This window comes from Chelonoidis abingdonii, chromosome 3 (genome assembly GCF_003597395.2).
Source record: "Chelonoidis abingdonii isolate Lonesome George chromosome 3, CheloAbing_2.0, whole genome shotgun sequence".
Lineage (NCBI taxonomy): Eukaryota > Metazoa > Chordata > Testudines > Testudinidae > Chelonoidis > Chelonoidis abingdonii.
The window spans coordinates 96108316-96119113 of NC_133771.1; the positions used below are offsets into that span (position 1 = coordinate 96108316).

The window sequence follows — 10798 nt, forward strand, 5'->3', positions numbered from 1 at the left end:
CCCTGACTTCTTGGTATACTTTCCTCTTGTACACTGAAGATTATAGCGCCCTCCCCTGCCTGTATGTTGAACATGGGGGAACACAGTGCTAAGTAATAAGCAAGCAGTATTCACTGTGGTACTGCTAAAGGCAATTCTGTCCACAACATGGAGGACATGGAAATTACAGTAATAATCTTATATACAGCCAAACATAGCCCAGAATCTTTGGCATAATTAAGGAGTAAACCTTTCAAAATTGAAAAACAGCAGATGCTGTTTCAGTATTTTACACAAAGGAGCTATAGGCTAAGTAACTAGAACATGTTATTAGCTAGACTGGGGATTGGTCTGGGGATTGGTCCTGCTTTGAGTAGGGGGTTGGACTAGATGACCTCCTGAGGTCCCTTCCAACCCTGATATTCTGTGATAGGCTTAACCACTAACCCTTTTTTTAATGGTTATTTTTTATTATCTGACATTCATTTTAATGTTTCTTCTTTGCAGCTGCCAACTGGCCAGCAATTCTGTCCCTGAGGGGTGAGTGTGTGACTGTCATCCTGATCCTCCTCCACTATTTTGAGCCCCTTAGAGCCCTGGCTGAAGTGGCTAGGCATCACACCATTGCGATGGCAGCCTCTGTAGATCTTGGTCACATACTCTGCGCTGGCAGCACAGCAGAGGTACAGGTGGCCAGCTGTGTAAGCTACTCTGGTACAGAACCTGTTCTCAGCATAAAAGGCCAGTTCTTTGTGTTTGGTTAGTTTGACCACATCCACCACTTGAGTACCTTCAGTTTACCTGACTTCCTGAGGAAGGCAGACAGGCCCCAATGAACTCCTGCTGCTTAATGTCTTTCACTGTGACACCAGGCATTTGCTCCGGCCTCCACATTGATGGGTCACTTGCTAAATTGTGAAATTCTCATGTTTTTTGTTTGCATTATATGCCTTAGGGCTATACATTCTCAATGGAAATGCAGTAGATCAAGATCTTACTGAGAAGCAATAATTGAATTAGTGAGTAAACAAAAGGATATAAGGGTGTAAATTAACATTTAAGAAACAGCTTTTAATTATCAATGTATCTAAATAATTAATAAATAGCTTATGTAATTAGACCCCTTTAACTTGAGGAAGATTAATTTCCAAGTCAAACTCACCACTGAGTATTGAAAATAGTTCCAACAATGCCCTGTATTTTAAAAAGAAGTGTGAAGAAATATGTGTCTAACTAGTCATTAACAAGGATTCAAAAAGGTATTTGTTTTATATTGAAGAAAAAGCTGCCTTCAATTATTTTGAGAAGCCAACATAAAGCAGTTCTCAGGGCTTCCAGGCTTCCTGGAAGCTTAAGAAGCATATTTCATTTCAGAAACAAGATATTCCCACTGCTATTTTTTTTAAAGGTAGGATTAATTCATAAATTAAGATGTCGCTGTGCAACTGCAAATCAGACAATAACAACAGCTCTACTGGGTCAGACCAAAGGTCCCTTTAGTCCAGTATCCTGTCTTCCGACAGTAGCCAGTGCCAGGTGCCCCAGAGGGAATGAAAAAAAGCAGATTATCATCAAGTGATCCATCTCCAGTTGCTCATTCCCAGCTTCTGGCAATGAAAGGCTAGAGACACCATTCTAACCCATCCTAGCTAATAGCCATTGATGGACCTATCCTCCATGAATTGATCTAGTTCTTTTTTGAACCCTGTTATGGTCTTGGCCTTCACAATATCCTCTGGCAAGGAGTTCCACAGGTTGATGTGATGGTGTGTGTAAGGAGAAATATTTCCTTTTTTATTTGTGTTTCTTAAACCGTGCGTCCTATAGATTGCATTGGTCACCCCAGTGTCTTGTTTTATGAATAAAGTAGTGAATACACTGTTTTACTTTCTCTCTAAGTCAGGTCATGATTTTATTAGACTCTCAATATCATATCTCCCTTAGCTGTGGCTTTTCCAATAGTGAAAACAGTATGACCAAGTCTTCTTAATCTCTTTCTCAGTTGGAAGCCGATATCCTAGCCTCATCATATTTTGTATTTGCAGCTCTTTTCTTGAACCACTTCCAAATTCTACCAATCTATCTTTTTTTGAGATGGGGTCAACACATCTTGCACTCAGTATTTACAAGATGTGGCTAGCTTAACCATGGATTTATTATTAGAGATCGTACTGATGGTTATTTTTAATTAATTGTCTACCCTGTATTAATTTCTTATTCCCTGTTATCTATAATTTATATCCCACTAATTTCGTTTTGCTTATTTTTTGATTCTGTCATTTGTTGCATCATTTTGATGGTTATGATTTCTTAATGAGATGTATGCTCCATCATATGACTCCTTAAATATCGTTTCTCCTTCTTGTATGTTTAAGTAACATAGTCTATATTTAGTACTCCAATCTGATCAGTATATATTGATATATGTCAACTCAGTTTTTGCCTCTATGGTATTTACTGAAAGTACATACTTTAGTAGCTAGTCTTGTAGGACTGCTGAGATCACCTTTGGAGCCCTAATTTAGTCAAAATTTGTGTCACATTAGCTATCCTCCAGTCAATCTGGGTACATAGGAAGCATGATTAGTAAATTTCAAAAGCTGCCAAATAGAACCTAGAAGCACATGATTTTAAATTACAAAGTGATCTGGCTTAAACCTACTCATCTGAAGTGTACAGGAGAAGCCAAGTACTGGTTGGTGGGTGTCTACAGCTGTTTGATTATTTGCATGATCCTATACCTATCTACCACTGGTGACTGGATCTGAACAGAGATGCGTTTCAATCAACGTATCTTAAGTTTTGCGTGTATAGGAACTTGAACGTTAGTCCTATAAGGCAAATAATGAGGGCTTACAAGCGCTGAGGCCTGTGTGGACAGCCCAGATTGACGTCATTATCCCAGGGAAAAGGAATCAGGGTGTTCCCGATAAATGAGGTTGAATGATTAAGAAAATTAATCTCGTAGTTGAACTTTTCTTAGCTTGCGGTATATAGATGAAGTGCGACTACAGGTTGCTGGATGATATGCTGAAGGTATTATTAATCATTAAGTTGAAATGTTGGGCGGAGAATTTGTAATATTAGGAAACCTCCTCTCGTTCCCAGTAATTATAAGTATGAATAGGGTCAACCAAATGTGAAATAATAGCATTTCAGGTTAATGCAAATTGCAAATAAAGAGAGGATCTTTTCTTCTTCACACAGTGCACAGTCAACCTGTGGAACTCCTTGCCTGAGGAGGTTGTGAAGGCTAGGACTATAACAGGGTTTAAAAGAGAACTAGATAAATTCATGGAGGTTAAGTCTATTAGTGGCTATTAGCCGGGATGGGTAAGGAAAGGTATCCCTAGCCTCTGTTTGTCAGAGGGTGGAGATGGATGGCAGGAGAGAGATCACTTGATCATTACTTGTTAGGTTCGCTCCCTCTGGGGCATCTGGTATTTGCCAGTCAGAAAACTGGATACTGGGCTGGATGGACCTTTGGTCTGACCCAGTATGACCATTCTTATGTTCTTATGACTGTTGGGGAGCCGGGAGCCCGCATAGCTCCAGCTCCTTGGCAGCTCACCAGTCTCACCAGCATCCTCCAGCCTTAGGTGGGAGGCTATCAAGAAGGTGCAAGTTCCCTACTTATCAGGCTGCCTAGCAGCTGGGCAGCCCTAGCTCTTAATATTCTCCCCAGATAGGCTGATGATGTGCCAGACAGGCAGGTGAGCTGGCAGGAAACCAGGCAGGTTTCCGCTGAAATTTAGTTATAATTGATATGTACCATGGAAGGTTTAGATTTTGATAACTTAACATTTTCTGATGGAAAAAAAATGATGGAAAATGTCCAGCTAGCTGTATATGGCACAAGATGTTTTGCACAAAGTTATCCACATATTCCAGGGACAAAGTCTGAAGAATTCATAAAGGAGATATCTCATTTTCTGGCTGGATGTTGAGAAGAGACAACGTGGTCAAGGTAATTCTGAGCTGAAATTATGTTGTTATGTATTAAGTAACTTGTCTAAATTTCTAAGTTCTAACTTTTAGAATTGTTTGGTTGAACTGCCATTCGCTTTTAAGTCTGATTCAAAATAATTATCCTATATTTAAGGAATCTATATTTTGAAGTTGGCACTAAAATCACCACCATACGAATATAGAAGTAAGATAAAGCTTGTCTTTTGAATAAGATGTAGTAAGATCTTGAATTAATTTATTTGAATTATTATCTCTTGATAAATTATAACATCCCATGTTGATTTTTTTTTAATTTGGTGAAAACTATCATCTAACCATCCTTATTTTGCTCTGAGTAATTTCTCATTTGATTTATAGATTCAATTTTGGCTAATAATACTCATGAATCGACAATAATTCTCCAGTCTGTATATTAGCTGAAAAACGCACATCCAAAGGACATTGAGAACATGTTTTCTCAGAGTGTAAGCTGCACCTTTTAAGTGCCTGATGGCCCAGGAAAGAGTTAATACAGATATAATGAGTAAAAATGGTACAATGGATTGGCAATAAATTTCTCATCCCCACAGAGGAACAGAGCAATACAAGAGATTAAGGAAGTGACCTCAGACATCCAATTATATCTCATTCAATAAAAAAAAAAAAATTGTTAGGATGCACTGGTCACCCCAAAGACTTTACCAAATTAAAACTACCCGCAATGATCGATGTTAGAGGTGTGAGGGCAAAGAAGCCACACTTGTGTGTATGTTTTAGTCATTCCCTATTGTTTCAAACTTTGGCATAGTACTAAAACTGGAATTAACATGATCCTGGAGATTTCACTTGATCTTAAGGCATATGCTTACATATTGCATCATACACCCAGCAAATGAAAGCTATCACCATACCAACAGGAATGACTACACAGAACTTCATTTTTTGCAAAATGTCCAATTTTGCTACACTGGGAAAGTATATTACATTTGTACTTGTTTTATATGTCAGCACCCAGAATTTGTTTGGTTTGTTATAAGAAAAAAGATTGAAAAAGTTTAAAAGAAAAAAAATCAAAATTAGTTGGGGCATGATGACTTAAGACACTCATGAGAATGATGGGCATTCTAATTTGCTTTCTAGTGTATTGAGGGCCAGATCTAAAGATCACAGAAGTCAATGAGAGTCATCTGATTGACTGCAATGGGCTTTGGATCAAGTCCTGTGTGCCTGAAGTAGGCACTGTCTAGAAGTACACTGTAGATAACAAGCCTAGATAGGCAGGAGGATAGACTACAGGGAGACAATGTATACATCTTTTTTCTCTAACGTCTATGCATTATATTTCTATTTCTGATATTTCAAGTTATATTGTATATTACTGTTACATATTTTTAAACAGCAGAGTAATTCTCCAATGGAAAATTAACAGCATTCAAAAGTCTATTTATTCAATGAAAATAACCCCATGGAAGTCCATAGGCAATAGTCTTCATTTCAGTTTCCATATCCAGAGTTTCCCCAGTTTGGGCCAAGCTGGATGAGTTAAAAAAACATCTAGGCTGTTCTGCATTTAGGCTGTCAGTCCCTTGCGGCAGGGGACTGTCTCTTTTCTACATTTGAACCCAGCATAGAGGAGGCCCCAATCTTGATTGAGGCTTTAGGGTGCTACCACTGTATAAATATTTAATAATAATTCAAAAAGTTGTGATTAGAATATAATTCTAAAACAGGGTTCGGCAGCCTTCAGCACGCGGCCTATCAGGGTAATCCATTGGTGGACCACGAGACATTTTGTTTACATTGACCATCCGCTGGCACAGCCCCCTGCAGCTTCCAGTGGTCGCAGTTCACTGTTCCCGGCCAATGGGAGCTGTGAGAATTGGCGGCCAGCACGTCTCTGTGGCCCTTTCCACTTCCTGCAGCTCCCATTGGCCGGCAACAGCAAACTGCGGCTACTGGGAGCTGCAGGGGCCATGCCTGCAGACAGTCAACGTAAACAAAATGTATCACGGCCCGCCAGTGGATTACCCTGATGGGTCGTGTGCTGAAGGTTGCTGACCCCTGTTCTAAAGCCTCTGCATTAATAGCTTTGATCACTATTATTGAAATACACATTTACAAACAGAAAAGCAGTGAAGGTAAAATAAAGCCTCTTGCTTTTGTCTCTGAAGGATGCATACATACAAAGGGCCTTGGACTGGACTCTGATTTCAAGACTTTTTTGTTCTTCAACTCTTTCTCTCTTTATTTTTGTAGCTGAATCTTTCTTGCTGGCATGTTTTACAGAGTATGACTAGGAAGACAATCACTATTTCTCTTCCTTGGTCAGTGACAATTTTATTTTTAATTGAGTGACATTTGGTTTGGATACCAGGCCTGAGGTGTGCTACCTAGAATTTGTTTGGTTGCTAAAAGTTTTGGGGTATTTTATAATAGATGTCTTTCATCTTCCTGACAGGATCCTATGTTGCATATGGTATATCAATATTTTTTTTTACAAAAAATTACTGTGTTCCTGTCACAGTGAAGCTGTCCTATCTGGGGAGTTAGGGTTCAATCTGCCCATGACTGACTTGTAAAGGCCAAATTTGCGGGTAATTAACTGCCCATTGTAGGGTGTCCATGAGGCTTTCCACAGGGCCCCTGTCTCTGGAGGCCTTCGCTGGTCTCTCTCTTGGACTTGCAATGGCTATTCTCTGCCTGCATTTTCTCTTGACTCTCCTTCCAGTTTTTCTGTGGCTTAGCCCGCTGGCCAAGTCCTACACAAGTTTAAACCCCTTCTGGGGTAAGATGAATAAGTCCTAATAAAAGTCCAAACAAGTCTTCAAACTAACAGCTCTTCTTCCCCTCTTAGGCTTCACCATAGTTCCGTTGTTGGCGCTACCTCAGGGCTTTCTCTGCGGAGCCTAACCTGCTTCTGTAGAGTTCTTCCTTCATTGTTTCTCTAACACTTTTGGGGTTTAGAGAGCACAGTCCCTTTAAATCTTTTTTTCTGGGGGCAGGGTGTGCTGATTGTTCCAGAAGAAGGTAGTGTAGTTGGGGAGACAGGGGGAAGCAGAGAAAGAGGGGAGAGTGACAGGAGTGCGTGTCTGGAGCTCCGGACTGAAGGGATGCAGCCAGCAGGCCCTCACAGAGTGAAGGAGATGAGAACCTGCCTGAAGCTTTGGAGGAACAGAGCGGCCGATCGGGGCCATCCCAGGACAGGAGCCAGGGGGAGCACTGTGTCAGGGAGGAATATCCCAAGAAGGGCAAACAGGAGCTGGACCCAGTATCACTGCTGCCCAGAGTTGTATGGGGCCATGATTCCTAGGGCTTGTGACATTGCATTAGGAATAAGGAAGGAGGCTGTTAGCTAGTTAAGTAGAGAGGTTGCTGCTCTGTGTGGCTTAGCAGAGAGGGCATGGGAGGGGTCTGTTGGGGAAAGTTTACTGGTGCCAGCGATGATGAGGGACACCCAAGACTCACCACTGGGCTGGAGCTTTGCCCTGGACTCCTGAACTCTGTATGAAGACACATTACTTGGTTTGGGTTGCGAAATTTCTAAACGCACAAAATCGAACACCCTAGCCCCACTCCTTCCCCAAGGCCCCACTCCCCACTCACTACATTCTCCCTACCTCAGTGCCTCGCTCTCCCTCACCCTCACTCACTTTCACTGGGCAGGGAGGTGGGGTGCAGTACAGGGTGTGGGCTCTAACTGGGGCTGCGGGCTCTGGGGTGGAGCAGAAATGAGGGGTCAGGGTACGGGAGGAGGCTCCAGGATGGGGAAGGGAGTTGGGGTGTGGGAGGGAGTGAGGGCTCCTGGTGGGGTGTGAGCATTTGGGTGGGGCTGGGGATGAGGGGTTTTGGGTGCAGGAGGGGACTCCAGGCTGGTGGGTGGGGCTGAGGGGTTCTGAATGTGGGAGGGGGCTGTGGATTGAGGCAGGAGATGGGGTGCAGGAGGGAGTACAGGCTCTGTGCTGGAGGTGCAGGAGGGAGTACAGGTTCTGGCTGGGGGTGTGCACTCTGGGGTGGGGCCGGTAATCAGGAGTTTCGGGTGCAGGAGGGTGCTCCAGTTTTGGGGGGACTCAGGGCTAGGACAGGGGTTTGGGGCTAGAAGTTAGCAGGCTTACTTTAGGCAGCTCCCTGTCAGTGGCACTGCTGGGCAGGTCCCTGTCCTGGCTCCGCGCTGTGCTCTGGAAGCAGCCAGCAGCAGGTCTGACTTCTAAGCAAAGGGGCCAGGAGGCTCCACGTGCTGCTCTCGCCCACAGGCAGCACCACCTCAGCTCTCATTGGCTGTGGTTCCCAGCCAATGAGGGTACAGAGCCAGTGGTTGGGGCAGGGGCAGTGCGTGGAGCCCTGTACCTCCCCCCCACCGGCCTAGGAGCTGGACCTACTGGCTGCTTCCAGGGTGCAGCGCAGTGCCAGGACAGGTAAGGATTAGCCTGCCTTAGACCTGCAGCACTGCTGACTGGACTTTTAAGAGCTCAGTCGGCGGTGCTGACCAAAGCCACCGAGGTCCCTTTTGGACCAGGCATTCTGGTCGAAAACCAGACACATGGCAGCCCTGTGCTCGATGTCTGTCCTTTCAGACTGTGGTACCACTGGGTCTGTGGGGCCTTGTGTTGAATGCAACCCTGTTTTACAGCTACCTCTATAATTCCCCCTATTGTTTTTCTCCTTTCATTTCCCTTTCCTATATTTATTGTACCTTTCTGGTGTGTGTGTGTTCACTTTGGGGGGTTTGGAACAGGTGCCCCTCGGGTGGAAGGGGCTTTTCCTTTTGTGTTCCTGCGCATGTTTTCTCTTGGCCAGAGCTGTGTGCAGAGCAGACTCCATCTTGACAATGAGGGTGTTAAGTTACATTTCCTATCAGTTAATCCTATCCCAGGGCTCCTGTCCATGAGATGTATCTCCTCTGTAATTTCCCACCAGCTGTGTTCCCTTTGTCTACTTGTAAGGCCTAGCTCCATCTCCTTTGGCCAAGAAGCAATTAGTTAATCACCCCCCAGGCGCTATGTATGACTAACCAGGGTTCTTTCCCTTGCACTGCAGGTGATGGGGCACCAGGTGTCTGATTAGTAAATGAGAACCTGGACCTAATAAAGGTTACCATAGCTCAGTTAGAGGGGAAGTCCAAAGGGAGAGAGGATGCTTCTGTGGAGAGGAGTTCCTAGGAGAGGCCTGAGCCAGAGGGCTGAGCAGGTAGCCTAGAGGGTGAGCTCTCCAGGGATGCTCCTAGAGAGGGGAGGCTTCAATAGGAAGGACTACAGTCAGCAGGCACACAGGGAGCCTGGTCTCAGGCAGGGGCCTTCCAGACCAGTGGTTTACCCAGGAATTGAAATTAGGGGGAGTGTTCGAATTTACGGGTGGGGGGGGGTGTCAGGTCCAATGAGATATATAAAAGAGATATGAATAAAGTAAATGTTGTGTTAGGATTATACAAATTTAACATAAGGAAAATTCAAGTTACACCAAAAGACATGAGATCTAGATTTCTAAAAAAAAATTAAAATTAAAAAAAAATGTGTTTAATTTAAATTGACTTTTGAAAAGTAAACCATCATGGGATAAGAGGGCAGTCCTCTCATGGATCAGTAACTGGTTAAAAGATGGGAAACAAAGGGTAGGAATAAATTATCAGTTCTCAGAATGGAGAGAGATAAATAGTGGTATCCTTGAGGAGTCAGTACAGTGCTCACCTCTACCCAGACTGTACCTCATGGTTCTCTGGCTCCAGCTCCTGCCCCTGTATAAAGGCCTCTTACTCCTACGCAGAGTAAAATCCTTCTATTAGAGTCCGGCGGACCAAGGAAGGTCGGTCCATGGCAAATCTTCTCCCAGGGACAGTGGATGATCCTTCCCACGACAGGTTTCCAGACAGTGTCTGGAACAGTGATTTCCCTACACCCTCCGCTGCAATTTTCCCAGCGCCCCCTCCACCCCGCCCCCTCCGTTTGTGACCTAGATTAATACCAATTCCATATGACTGTTTGGAAATCTGATATTTAAAACTGAAATATTAATACAGACTTTAAAACTTTACAGTAATATGATTAAAATGTGTATCATGAAAAAGACTTATAATACGATTTTGAAACGTATAAACATAGACTAGCTTCTTGCTTCCTATACAAGCTGTTTTTTATGATGCCAGTGTATTCAATTCGGTGATGCCTGCCCAAGCCTATAATTTTCAAATGAAATGATTTGTACGCAAAAGTCCTAAATGAGCTCTCCCTGACAGCTAGTGATGAGAACTGGGCCTGCGCGGAAAGTCGTCAGGGCCAGATTATATTTATCATTCACCATCTAATCTACCTAGTATCCACAACAGAAGCTGTGTTTGTCAAGTGAGATTTTGGCTGGGGTTGGGTTACAAAACCACTTGAATGTGGGAGAATGGGGAATAATGTTGTTCTATAATTGTAATTGAGTAAAGGTAGTAGAATTGTACCTGTGATGATTTGAAGACATCAAGAGAGAGGGTGGGGACTTTGTCCCTCTCCACTGTTTAAAGACCCGAGCCTATGATTAGGCTCCATAATAGTTTTTGTTCGTTAAGTGACCACTGCAGCTGAAATCACTGACAATCAGGTCAGTGCTTAGTCCTGTTGTGGGGACAGTTGATTCCTGTGGTACAGTTTTTGTGGAAGAGACAACCCAGACTGCACTAGCAGCGAGCCGGAGTTCCAGCACTGGAGAAGCTCAAGCTGAATCACTCAGAGCTGGTGGAACGTCAAGAGACCAACTCGCAGAGATCAAAGTGGCAGGTGCAGCAGAAAGGTGACTGTGCAGGGCCATTGGCAACAGAGCGGATGGAGTGAATGGTGGCCCAACAAACAGCCGTGGCCAGAGCGTAACAGTGAGCAGCTGGAGGAATAGCAAAGTG

The 10798-nt window shown here is 43.7% G+C and overlaps 1 pseudogene; it reads right to left on the reverse strand.

Annotated features, from left to right (window-relative positions):
* Positions 1-428: 428 nt before the first annotated feature.
* On the reverse strand, positions 429-855 carry LOC116837211 (small ribosomal subunit protein eS19-like; annotated as a pseudogene).
* Positions 856-10798: the final 9943 nt, after the last annotated feature.